Here is a 14,502-nt window from a genome sequence, read left to right as displayed (position 1 = left end):
AAGTATGCCTTTACAAAATCTGTGGTTTATAGTCTACATGCTACCCGAGAGGAAAGGTATTTAAATATACGTACTAGAACATCAGAAATATTGAAAATAAGTCAAGCAAACTTACATATAAAAATATAACACCCCAGTCCAACCATCAGTCAAACAAAAATAACAAAAGGAACATTAAGAAAAGGGGAAAATGTAGGGGCGCCTGGGTGGCTCAGTTGGTTAAATTTCAGACTTCGGCTCAGATCATGATCTCATGGTTTGTGAGTTTGAGCCCCGCATCTGGGTCTCTGCTGTCAGCGCAGAACCTGCTTCCGATCCTTTGTCCCCCTCTCTTTCTGCCCATCCCCTGCTCTCACTCTCTCAAAAATAAATTTAAATAGGTTTAAAAAATTAAAAAAAAAAATAGAAGGGGAAAATGTAAACAATGTAATGGCAGGAAACCATGAAATGGAAAGGGATGATAGGAGCAGCTGAACTTGTGGAAGCCCTCTGTTTACACAGGGATCTCAGCCACCCGAACTCTGGCTTAGACACTCACCTTCCAGTCCACAGATTGTGGGTTATGGACATTGAAATGGAGACAGAAGGAAGACAGCAGGAAATCCATGATTGGGCACACCTCTGTGGGGAGGATGGCCCAAGGGGAGAATAGCAACCAACATTTCCCTTAACAATAAATCTTCCTCATTTGCAGATGAGAACACTGACGCACAGGGTAGCTTCGTGATTTCTTCGAGTTTACCATACGGTAAGTAACGGAGCTTGGATTCGAACTCTGGGAGGGCTACTGATTAGAGTTTAATTTACTACGCGTTGTCAGTTAAAGATGCCATTGGTTTTAGAAACAGCGTGTTTTGTAAACTCCTGTCTGGCTGGGAAGGTCATGGGCTATCGGTCATTCACATTTTAGAGTGAAGTGGTCCACACCTAGCTGAGGCGACCTGTGTGAAAAGAATGGGACGTTGGACATGGTTGGAGAGTGTGGAGGAATGTGGTGGGAGTGGTCCTGCTTGGTGGTGAGGGCCCCTTCGGCATGGGGGCAGCCGAGGTGTGGAGGAGATGGTAAAGCTAAAGTACAGGAAGGGAAGTAGGAAGATGCCCAAGGTAAAGTCTGACTATTTCAAAATTCTGGCAAGGAGAAGCCCCGCCTTAAGAGGAGAAGGACAGGTTCTTCCTCTTTCTCTGTCCTATACCAATCGGTCCCCTCTTCCTGGGCCCCAGAGGGCCCAGGCCGTGCTAGGGAAAATAGAGCCAGAAGGGACTTCCACACCATCCATCCTTTCAGCGCCAGGCCTCCCTCGTACCCGTGCGTTATCCCAAACTACCTCACACCGTCTTTGCTGGAGCAGCGTGATATGAAGCTTGCTCCTTCACCAGGCAGCCCGGGCATGATCTGGGTTTGAGCTAATTGCTAGAAAGTTCTTCCTATCGTTAGCAAAAATCTTGTCTCCTCTCAGCCTTTCTCCATTGGTCCCACTTCTGCCCTCCGTGAGGTGTTTGTTCAAATGGAATTTGATCTGTCATGTACTGTTGTTTTTGGCTGATTTGCTAAGTTGATTAGATCCCTCTATAAACTCAATGCTTTTGGATCAAGGTAAATGGCTGATAAAATGTTCTAGCAATTATTTTTTCAGAAAGATTTTGCCATTGCTCTGTTTTTTTTTTTTCTTAAAGAATGCTCCCAACTTACATACCCGTTCTGTGAGAATAGGTTTGTATACAAATCTGTAGAATAATACACATAGAGATCCACGTAAAAAAGAAACAATAAGCATATGTTTTATTATTGATAGGCACTACCTGAAAGCTACTTCAGTACTTTTGTGGTATAATAAAATATAGTATCTATTTACATATTGAGAAGAGGAGATCATCTAGTTAACCAACATGGGAAAATGTCCCATTTCACTTTTAATTTAAAAGGTAACAATGAAGGGGCACCTGGGTGGCTCAGTCGGTTAAGTGTCTGGTCATGATCTCACAGTTTGTGAGTTTGAGCCCCACGTCGGGCTCTGTGCTGACAGCTCAGAGCCTGGAGCCTCCTTCGGATTCTGTTTGTCCCTCTCTCTCTGCCCCTTCCCTGCTCACGCTCTCTCTCTCTTTCAAAAATAAATAAGCATTAAAAAATAAATAATAAATTAAAAGTAACAATGAAAATGACAATAAAGTTCTTTTGTTCTTCTATTCATTTGGCTATGAAACAAAGCAACATTCCTAATAATATTCAATATTTCTTAGGAAAGAGTAAAACAAGTCCTCTCATACATTATCATTGCGATTACAAAAGTCTATTAGAAGTGGTTTTAAGCAATAGCTATTAAGTGATTTTAAAGTATTCATATCCTCTGGCCCCAAAGAATCTTCTGGGAATTTGTACTAAAGAAATAATCAAAAGGTTAAAAAAATATATGACATAAGTTCATAATCCATTACAGGAAAGTTATTTGTAATAGCAAAAAATTGGTCACAGCTTAAAAATCCCAACGAGAGAGGGGTGCTTAGGTGGCTCACTAGGTTAAAGGGCTAGCTTCAACTCAGGTCATGATCTCGTGGTTCAAACCCCGCGTCGGGCTCTGTGCTGACAGTTCACAGCCTGGAGCCTGCTTCAGATTTTGTGTCTCCCTTTGTCTCTGCACCTCCCCCACTCACGCTCTGTCTCTCTCAAAAATAATAAATTAAAAAAAATTTTAAAAATCCAACAAGAGAAAATTGTTGATCAGATTATGGTACATCCACTCAATGAGAGATTAGGCGGCCATTACAAATAATGATTGTGAAAAAAAAACACTGTGTAATCTAGATGGCCCTCGTGGAAATAGCTTTAAGTCATTAGTGTGAACGGAGAAAAATGTTGAGACTCACTAGTTTGTAAGCATAGGAAAAATTCTTACAGTACATAAAAATTATTTATAGGTGAAATACATTGAAATTATTCTGATGATAGGAAGATGGGAGAACATTTTGATAATTAATCAAGATAGTAGCCCAATGCCTCACTTTAAAACTATATAAATTAATTTTCCTCTGGACTGCTGCCAAGAATTGCATCATGAACCTTGACCAATAGAAACAGATCTATTGCTAGAATATGCAAATGTGAAAGTAAATAGCCCCTCTCTGAAAATAAGCATCTCAGGGATGTATCCAACTTCTTTTTTTTTTTTTTTTTTTTAATTTTTTTTTCAACGTTTATTTATTTTTGGGACAGAGAGAGACAGAGCATGAACGGGGGAGGGGCAGAGAGAGAGGGAGACACAGAATCGGAAACAGGCTCCAGGCTCTGAGCCATCAGCCCAGAGCCCGACGCGGGGCTCGAACTCACGGACCGCGAGATCGTGACCTGGCTGAAGTCGGACGCTTAACCGACTGCGCCACCCAGGCGCCCCTTCAACTTCTTATTCCTTCCTGTGCTGCTCCTCTAACAAAATCAGAGAGAGACTGCAGAGAAGAAAAGCTTCCCAGAAGCAGATTTTTGAAGTATTAAAAAGATACTACATAAACCCATCTCCTTTTCTCTGGGATACCTGTTCCCAGTACCCTGAGCTCTGGGTGGAAGAAGTACTCATGTTGCAGAGAGAGGAAGAGAGAGGAGACGCTGGCAGAGGGGAACACTTCAGGCCCTGTGACTTTCAGAGAGAATTCAGAGCTGGACTGTATCACTGATTGTTTGGCCAGTGGAGTGGAAGGTGGATTACCTAGTTAAATACATACCTTCTTCTCCGCTCTTGCTATTTCTCTTGAACTCTTACAGAATCTTTGGAGCTTTCACACATTTTTGCTGGCTCCTTTACTCTATTTCTTTTTCTCCGACTTCATTATGGAAGATTAGCTAGTATTTCCAATTGGCCTAGGGTTCCCATTGATGGTGGCAAGAAACACTGGTTATTGGGACCTGCATGATCATTTGAGTCTCCAAAGCTCCTGGTCATTGCAGATTTGGGGACCCAGAGTTAATATAAGGATATGACTGTGTCAGTCGCTTATCACCATGTCTATGCCATTGAACACACAAAACTATGGAATATATTAGTCAGCTATTGTGTAAGAGCTGAGTGACAAATAGCCCCCAAACTCAGCGGGTCACAAAAACATGCATTTATTTTCCCTTGTTCATGGGTGTGTAGATGAGCTAGGACAGCTCTATTTCCATGGCAGGTCAGCGAGGCGTGTATCAAAGCTTCAGGTTGGGATCAGTTGTGCTCCATGTGTTTTCATAATCCCATTAACTACCTGAGATACATTCTTTTCCTGGTGGACCACCATGCATAAGCAGCCAAGTCAGGCCACTTATTTAAGGCCTGTACTCACATTTGCTATTATGCAGTGGGCCAAAGCAAGTTGATTCATTACTGCACCCAAGATCAATGAGATGGGGAAATAATCCTCATTAGAAGTTCACGTGGCAGAGGGAGGGACTGAATAATTTAGAACACTTCTCTAATTTATCATAGGGGATAATGTATAAATAGATTAATTCAAATACTTCAAAAGGAGTACCTACCAATTTACAGAATAAGTAGAATTATGTCCATGTGTGGAAAATATCCCGTTTTCTAATTAGACTAATAAAAACTTTTTAAAAAGTCAGTTACCATATATTTTTAAAAAGAACATACAACATCACTATATTTTAATGACAGTTCCTGGTTATGACTATGTTGGGTATTTAGCCAAGTAGGAACCGGTTTAATTGCAGGTGAGTTTCTAATGTTGGGCTACACACACACACACACACACACACATACACACACACACACACACGCACGCACACACCCCACTTGTTTTTAGGAGTTTGTAATCAGTGAGTAAAATGTGCCCTGAAAGGAAACCACTTGGTAAGAACCACTATTTGGTAAGAAAAAGTGACTCAAGAAAAGAAGTTCCTTGTGGTTTTAAACTTGATTATGTTACAGGTCTCTACAAAAATAGGACTTCCTTTATAAAATAAGCTGATTTAAGGCAAAAGTTTTAAACTAGAGGTTTCTGTTTTAATTTTTAAAAATGAGAACACTTCTTAGGAAAATTTTCTATTTCTTTTAATATAAAGGCAAGGGGTAAAATAAAATCTGAGTTCAAGCTTGGTAGGTTTTTTTTTTTTTTTTTACACGAGAACAACGTTAAACTCTAGCAAAGAGAGCTGGTGGCTCAGAAGAAAGTCAAGTAATGGATTTACGGAAAAATTGGTTACGACTTGTTTTTTCTGTTTGATTTTTGAGTTAGCAGTCTTTCCCCCAAATTTTTCTGGCTTTTAGAGTCAGGTTAAAAGTCAGTCACTTATCACCACTCGTACTTAGGTACGAGCGATCAGGGAATTAGTCAATAACAGAGAAGGATGGGGTAATTTCAATTTCAGAAAATTCATCTAGCTTTGCCTAGATGGGCAAATGGGACCAGTGAAGCATGAGAGTTTGGCATTCTGTGTCCCAGCTTAGAGGACTTCCCCTGAAATGGAACTGTCACTTTGAAGCCCAGCATCTAGTTGCCTTTTTACAAAGAAAAAGGAAGTTGCACGTTCTGATTAACCAGCATTAATTATCCCCAATTAATAAAGAAAGCGCAATTTTTCAGTACTTTACTCCCTGGCCCTCTGGAAGCAATCAAGTGAGGCAAGATCCCTATAGCTATAAGAGCTTTTTTCCTTTTTTCTTGAATAGACAAAAATAGGGTAATTAAGTGCGTAAGAGCAATGGTTTTATAATCACAAAGACTGCAACAGATTTAATCAGTTCTTCGACAAATGCATTAGAGTAATATTCATGCCGCTCTAAAGGCCAGCATTCAACATGGATTAAGAGAGGAAAATGTTTTAATAACATTTCAGCAGACTTCGTATCATTAATTTTTTAAGGTGCCTTTGTATCCATCATTGTATTTTATTTCACAGTATTTCTGAAGCGAGTCAGGCATTTTAATATCCTTTTTAAAGATGTCTCTAATAGAGAGGTTACATTTTCTAAATAAAGTCCTGCAACCACTCAGTGGCTATGATGTAATTAGGCTATGAAGCTTTTGAGGACATCTAAAATCGGACTCATGCAATCCATATAATGCGCTATGAATGCTCAAAGAAACTGTGCTTCATGTAATTTATCCTTATTAAAATAATTTAAAGTTTACACTTATAATGGATGTTTATATAGAAAGCTATCATCCCCTGATTAATTTATGATGGAAAAAACACCTATTTTTTTCTGCTTTCATGGAAATGGTAGGAAGTTTTAAAAAACATAAAATGCACTTTTTCTTTGTAAAGTTATTCTGCACCATTAAATATAACTTGGGGCTCCTGGGTGGCTCAGATGGTTAAGCGTCTGACTTTGGCTCAGGTCGTGGTCTCATGAGGCTCTGGGCTGACAGCTCAGATCCTGGAGCTGCTTCAGATTCTGTGTCTCCCTCTCTCTCTGCCCCTCCCCTGCTTGCGCTCTGTCTCTCTCTCTCCCTCTCTCAAAAATAAATAATAAACATTTAAAAAATAATAAAATAACTTGAAAAATATTCCAGAGTTTCAACATCTGGAATCAATTGTATTTCCTTTTATGCATAATTTTCCCCAACATTTTATTCTGAAAATTGTCAAATATATTGAAAAAGTGAAGTATCTGTACAGTGAATCATGTATACTCGTGACTTAGATTCCACAATTAGCAGTTAATTTGCTTTATCACATATTCATCCAACCATCTGTTGATCCCTCTATGCATCTATCAATCCATCTTATTTTTTAATGCATTTTAAAATATGTAAGTTAAAATATATAAGTTGTAGACATCAGTATACTTCATTCAATATTTAGTGTGCCTATCATTCGTTAGAGGTCAATATTTATTTACGTGTTTTTCTGAGGTAAGCTTTATATACAGTGAAAGCACAAGCTTTAGTGTACCATTCAATGAATTTTGGCAAATGAATATAGTTGGGTAACCCAAAACCCTATGACAAGATGGGATATTCTCATCTCTTCAGAGAGTTCCCTCATACTCCTTCCCAGACAATCCCCACATACCCGTCCCTCCATGTTTTTCCACACAGCTTAGTTTAGCAGCAGTATTTAAGAGTTACTATTGTTGTGCATCCTCACTGACATTTGGTATTGTCAGTCTTTTTATTTTGTCCACTCTGATGCATTTACAGCACTGTCTCACTAACTAGTGATTTTGAGCCCTTATTCATGTGTTTGTGGCTTCCTATATTTTCCTTTGTGAAATCTCAGTTTAAATCTTTGCCTGTTTTCTATTGGGCTGTTTGAATTTTTATCTTTTTTTAGGGTTTATTTATTTATATTGAGAGAGAGAGAGAGAGAGGGAATATGTGTGTGAGCAGGAGAGAGGCAGAGAGAGAGGGAGAGAATCCCAAGCGGGCTCTGCACTGACAGTGTGGAGCCCAATGAAGGGCTCGAACCCACGAATGGCGAGATCATGACCTGAGCCAAAATCAAGAGTCAGAGGCTTAACTGACTGAGCCATCCGGGTGCCCCTATTTTGCCATTTTCTTACAAAACATAGTCTTACCTTACAATCTAGTAATCACACTCCTTGGTATTATGCAGATAAGATGAAAAACGTCCATATGAATGTTTATAGCAGCTCTAGTCCTAATTGCCAAAACTTGGATGGAACCAAGATGTCCTTCAATGGGTGAATGGGATAAATAAACTGGTAGATCAGTAGAATGGGATATTTATTTTTCAGCAATGAAAAGAAATGATCAAGCCATGAAAAGACATGGAACATTAAATGCATAAATGCATATTGATCAGTGAAAGAAACCAATCTGAAAGGTTACATATTAGATGATTCCAACCATATGACATTCTGGAAAAGGCAAACTTTTGGAGACAATACAATATCAGTTATTTCCAAGGGGGTTGAGGGAGGGGGGAAAGGATGAATAGGTGGACCACAGGGTATTTTTAGGCACTGTAACTAGTCTGTGTGATACTGCAATGTGGCTATATGATCTACAAAATCCATAGAACTTTACAACGCACTGAACTCTCATGTAAACTATGGACTTCAGTTAATAATAATGTATCAATATTCGCTCATCATTTATAACAAATGGATCCCACTAAGGCAAGATGCTAAAAATAGGGCAACTGTGAGTAGGGAAAAGAGAGTATGTGGGAACTCTGCCATCTGCTCAGTTTTTCTGTAAACCTAAAACTGCTGTAAAAAATCAAGTCTATTAATTTAAGAAAGATATATACACAAGGGTCAAAGTTTAGTCAAGTTAATAATTTTTACTGATTCATCAAGACAGGCACCTCCTGATTAATCAACACATTCTTAAATAAAATTGGCTTTTGGGGAGCCTGGGTGGCTCAGTCAGTTGGGCAACCAAGTTCACTCAGGTCATGATCCCACAGATTGTGGGTTCGAGCCCCGCATTGGACTCTGTGCTGACAGCTCGGAGCCTGGAGCCTGCCTCGGATTCTGTGTCTCCCTCTCTCTCTGCCCCTCCCCCACTCGCGTTCTATCACTCTCCTTCAAGAGTAAATGAACTTGAAAAATTTTTTTAATTTTTTAAAATTAAAATAAAAATAAAAAATAAATATATTTATTTTAATAAATATAAAAAAATAAAAATAAAATAAAATTAAAATTAAAAATAAAAAATTTAAAATTAAAAAAAATTTTTTAATTAAATAAATAAAATAAAACTTGCTTTTTTTCTTCTTTTCTTGTTTTTTAAATCAGAGTTTCTGGTGGTGTAGAGGATAATGACTGTTACTACAGTCTGGTACCACTGCCTCGATTCGTGGTAAGGTGGCAGCAGTTTGACCAACTATTGCTTTTGCCTCATTAGTGTAAATGTCAACCAGGTGAAAATGGTACGTATTCTCTTCATATTATTCTGAAGAGTTTTGACCTTGCAAGACTCTACCAAAATATCTCAGATGTCTCTAGACGTCCATGCCTCATCTTTTGAGGACTATTGGACTATGATGTTCCTAGCTGTCATTTTCTTCATATTTATCCTCTTTGGAATTTTTTGGTATTCTTGGATATGTAAGTTTATGTTTTTACTAAATATGGGGAAATTTCAGTCATTATTTTATCAAACGTGTTTTTTCATATTCCACTCGTTTTCTTCATGTGAGACTTAATTAGATAAATGGTAAAATATTTGACATTGTCCCTTGTCCCTGAGGCTGTTTCATTTTTTCCCCCAGTTTTGTTTTCTCTTCTTCAGTTTGAATCATTTCTACTAATCTATCTTCAAGGTCACTGCCTCTTTCATCTGTCATTGTCAATATGCTTTGAAACCCACTCAGGGAAATTTCATTTTTTTTTCACATAGTGTGTTTTTGCTTCTAGAATACTTTCTTAGAATGCTAAAATAGGAAATAGTATGGTAGTAAAGAATATTTTACTTCTAGAATAGAACATTTGGTTCTTTTTATAGTTTTTTTTAAATGTTTACTTATTTTTGAGAGTGCAAGCGGGGGAGGGGCAGAGACAGAGGGGGACAGAGGATCTATAGCAGACTGTGTACTGACAGCAGCAAGCCCAATGTGGGGCTCAAACTCACAAACCTTAAGATCATGACCTGAACCAGGTTGGATGCTTAACCAACTGAGCCACCCAGGCGCCCCACCTTTTTATTTTTTTAACAGTTTTGATTTTTTTCCTTTAAGATATCCTATCCATTAACTCATTATGAGGATATTTTCCTTCACATCCTTGAGCATTATTATGATGGCTGCTTTATTCTCTTTTTTACATTTTTATTCCAGTTAGTTAACATAGAGTGTATTGTTAATTTTAGGTGCATAATATGGTGATTCAACACTTTCATACATCACTCTGTGCTCATCACAAGTGTACCCCTTAATCCCCATCACCTATTTAACCCATTCCCCCCCTCCCCCACACCTCTCCTCTGGTAACCATCAGTTTGTTCTCTATAGTTAAGAGTTTTTTCTTGATTTGTCTCTTTCTCTATCTTATTCTTTTCCCTTTCCTTGCTTATTTTGTTTCTTAAATTCCACGTCAGTGAAATTATATGGTATTTGTCTTTCCTGATTTATTTATTTATTTATTTATTTATTTATTTATTTATTTATTTATTTTGAGAGAGAGAGAGAGAGAGAGAGAGAGAGAGAGAGAGAGAATGTATGTGTGAGTGTGGGAGGGACAGAGGGAGAGGAAGGGAAAATCTTAAGCAGGCTCTATGCCCAGTGCGGAGCCTGATGCAGGGCTTTGATCTCACGACCAAGAGATCATGACCTGAGCTGAAATCACGAGTCAGAAGCTTAACCAACTAAAGCGCCCAGGTGCCCCCTGACTGACTGACTTATTTCACTTAGCATTGTACTCTCTAGCTCCTCCATGTGATGGCTGCCTTGAAGCATACCGTTTATTCCTACAGCCAAGACATCTCGGGGTTGGTTTGCATCGATTACCTTTTTGGGGGGTGGAGGGGATGGGTCACATTTTCCTATTTCTTTGTACGTGTAGTAATTTGGAATTTATTATGGACATTGTAAATAATACATTAAGACTTAAATTCGGTTACGTTCCTTTGAATAGTTCCCATTTTTCTTTTTTACTTTTACTTGGCTGAACTCAAACTCTAAAGTCTGCCTTTCCTGTCATGGGAAACAGTTTAGCTCTGAATCATCTCGGTTAGCTTAGCTGGGTTGTTTAGAGTATGTGCTGTGCATGTGTAATTCGGAGGTCAACAGAGAATTTGGGCAAAGTTTATATGGTATTTACTGAGATTTGTCCCTTCATTTCCAGCTGCCATGTTTGCCCAAAACCATATCTCCTGACCCTTTAAAAGAACTTTTTTTAAGTTTATTCATTTATTTTGAGAAAGAGCGAGCACATATATGAGTGGGGGAGGGAGGGAGAGAGAGAGAGAGGGGGAGAGAGAGAGAGAGAGAGAGAGAGAGAGAGAGAGAGGGAGAGAGAGTCCCAAGCAGGCTCCACTCAGTGACAGTATAGAGCCGATGCGGGATTCAAACTCACAAACCGTGAGATCGTGACCTGTGCCGAAATCAAGAGTCAGTTGCCTAACCAACTGAGCCACCCAGGTGCCCCTCACCCAATTCTTTAAACCAGCAAGACTGCATGTCTTATATCGGAGTGTTGGCTGCCCAGTTTGGCCCTGACTGAGACTTGTCCTCAGGCCAAGAACTATAAAACCAGGAAACTCTCCTGGTGATATTGCCTGTTTCCACCTGTAGACCTCCGTTCAATTTCCACCTTCCTTAGCTTCCTCTCTAGTGCTTTCAGATAGTTGTTTTCTTGGTCAACTTTGATGAATGTTTGTCACTGTTTTCATAGAACAACTTTTGGCTTTATTGATACTTTCTATTGTTTTTTCTATTCTGTATTTCATTTGTATCCGTTCTAATATTTATTATTTCCATCCTTCTGCGAGATTTGAGTTTAGCTTGCTCTTCCCCCCCCCCCCCCCCCCCACTATTTTGTTAACACATAAAGTTATATTATTGATTTGGTAACCTTCTTTTATTAGAGTATATATCTATACATTTTATTTTTATCATGAAGTGATTTCAAAAAGGAGTGAAATCGAGAGAGGAAGAGAGAATTATATATTAAATAGCAATATGAAACATACTTACAATCCAGCTTAAAATAGAAAATATTCGATTCAGAGAACTGTTCCCTAATCCTTCTGGACCTCATTTCCAACCTCCTAACCAAAGTTAATCATCATTGCGAATTTGAAATAGTGGTTACAAATTTTATTTATATTTTATACTTCGTTATATATGTATACAAATTAAATTAAAGCAATATATAGTATTGTTTTGTTTTAATATTTAAATTGTATCATTATGCTGATTCATTCAGCTCTGTACAGCTCATTTCCAGAGCTGTAGAATGCCCCCGTGTATGCATATACTAAAGTTTCTCATCTGTTCTTATGCTAGTAGACATTTTAATTTTTTCTAAATTCTTATGATTTCAAATACTGCTCCTCTGAGCATTCTTGTTACACATCTGTAAGAGAAAATACTTAAGTGTTTCTGTAGGGCATAAACCTGGAGTGTAATGGCATGGTAAACGTATGTAGCTGTGCAACGTTACGAGGTGTTCCCCAACTTATTTCCTCGGTTTCTTTTTTTTTCCTTAATGTTTATTTATTTTATTTTGAGAGAGAGCATGCACAGGGGAGAGCCAGAGAGAGAGAGAGAGAGAGAGAATCCCAAGCGGGCTCCATGCTGTCAGCACAGAGCCCAATATAGGGCTTGATCCCACAAGCCATGAGACCATGACTTGATCAGAATTTGAGTCTGATGCTTAACTGACTGAGCCACCCAGTTGCCCCACCTCGGTTTCTTTTTCTAATGTAAGCATTTACAACTATAAATTCCCTAGTGGCATTGCTTTTGGTATATTCTTATGGGTTTGGGTATGTTGTGTTTTCATTTTTATTCATCTCAAAGTATTTTCTTTTTTCTTGGGCTAAATGGTTATTTTCTTCCAGTTTCATTGAGAAATAATTGACATGCATCACCAGCGTGATGACTTGATTTACATATATCGCAGTGATTACCATGATTGTATGACATGATAACACCATATAGATGCAATGAGAAGAAAGGAAGAAAATGTTCTCCTTATGAGAATTTAAAGGATTTGCTCTCTTAATGACTTTTCTATACATCATACAGTAGTGTTAGCTCTAGTTATCATGTTGCTTATTACTCCGCAGTATTTATTTATCTTATAAATGGAAGTTTGTACCTTTTGACAAAATTTTTAATGTTTTAAAATTGACCACCTTCAAAGTATTTTCTAATTTTATTTGTGATTTTTTTCTCTGACCCATAAATTGTCTAAGAGCGTGTTGTTTAATTTCTACATATCTGTAAATTTTCTACTTTTTCTTCTGTTATTAATTTCTAATTTCATTCCGCTGTGGTCAGAGAAGATACTTTGAAAGATTTCAATATTTATAAATTATTGAGACTTGTTTTGTGGCCTCACTTACCCTCTAACTGGAAAATGTTCCATGTACACTTGAGAAGAATATGTATTCTGCTGTTGTTGAGTGGAACGTTTTCATTCCATTAACATATGTCTGTTAGGTCTAGTTGGAGTGTAGTGTTTTTCACTATTTTCAGTGTTTTTCAATGTTTTCATTATGGGTCTTCTGTCTGTTCATCTATCCATTATTGATCATGGACTATTGAGTGTCCAATTATTATTGTAGACCTGTGTGTGTTTCTCCCTTCAATTCTGTCAGTTTTGGGGATCTGTTGTAGGTGTATATGATTTTATAATTTTTACAACTACTTAATGGATTGACTTACCAATATATAATGGCCTTCCTTGTCTCTTGTAATAATTTTTGTCTTAAAGTGTATTTTGCCTTATATTGGCATAGCCATCCCATTTCTCTTTTGGTTATTACTTGCGTAGAATCACATTTTGCTTTCTTTTACTTTCTTTTTTTTTCTTTTCTTTTTTTTAACGTTTATTTATTTTTGAGACAGAGAGAGAGCATGAGTCGGGGAGGGTCAGAGAGAGAGAGGGAGACACAGAATCCGAAGCAGGCTCCAGGCTCCGAGCTGTCAGCACAGAGCCCGACGCGGGGCTCGAACTCACGGACTGTGAGATCATGACTTGAGCCGAAATCGGATGCTTAACTGACTGAGCCACCCAGGCGCCCCGCTTTCTTTTACTTTCAACCTGTTTATGTCTTTGGATACAAAGTTAGTCCCTTTAAGGCAATATATAGTCAGATCATTTTTTAAAATTCATTCTGCCCATCTCTGCTTTTTAATTGGAGACTTTAATGCATTTACATTAAAAATACTGATAAGGAAATATTTGTTTTCTACATCTCTTTTATCTTTTTGTTCCTCAATTATTCCATTACTGCCATTTCTTTGCTTGTTTTTTTCTATTTTATTGTTTTGATTTCCTTTTCATTTATTTTTTTGTGTAATTTTTTTTCCTTCATGGTTACCCTGGGGATTACAATGAATATCTTAACTTTATAACTTCTTTACAACTTTATGAACATCTATAATGAAGTTTGAATTTATACCAAGTTAGTTTCAACAATATACACAAACTATGTTTCTTTTCTTTAAAAAAATTTTTTAAAAAAAATGTTTATTTATTTTTGAGAGAGAGAGACAGAGTGTGAGCAGGGGAGGGGCAGAGAGAGAGAGAGAGGGAGAATCTGAAGCAGGCTCCAGGCTCCGAGCTGTAAGCACAGAGCGTGATGCAGGGCTCGAGCCCACAGACCAGACCATGAGGTCATGACCTGAGCTGAAATTGGACACTCAACCGACTGAGCCACCCAGGCACCCCAACTATGTTTCTTTACTACTTCATCCTTTTCCTCTTTATGTTGTTACTGTCACAATCACATCTTTATCTATTGAGTGCCCATTAACATAGCATTATAATTACTGCTTTGTGCACTTGCCATATATATCAAACAGAAAAAAAGAGGAGGTACAAACCAAATATGCAATGCTACTCACCTTTATGTGTACCTATGTAGCTACCT

At 38.0% G+C, this 14,502-nt stretch overlaps 1 protein-coding gene across 1 annotated transcript in view; it reads left to right on the top strand.

Annotated features, from left to right (window-relative positions):
• The first annotated feature begins 726 nt into the window (after positions 1-726).
• JAK2 (Janus kinase 2) overlaps positions 727-14,502 on the top strand; it is a 164,498-nt gene continuing 150,722 nt past the window's right edge. Inside the window, exon 1 of the mRNA XM_086684883.1 lies at positions 727-748. The gene's annotated coding sequence lies outside the window, so the exon portion shown is untranslated. The remainder of the gene's footprint in view (positions 749-14,502) is intronic.

This window comes from Puma concolor, chromosome D4 (genome assembly GCF_028749965.1).
Source record: "Puma concolor isolate L17-30 chromosome D4, mPumCon1.1.hap2, whole genome shotgun sequence".
In the NCBI taxonomy this organism is placed as follows: Eukaryota; Metazoa; Chordata; class Mammalia; order Carnivora; family Felidae; genus Puma; species Puma concolor.
The sequence above is the reverse complement of the archived record's forward strand: the minus strand, read 5'-3'. Positions and strand labels throughout refer to the sequence as shown.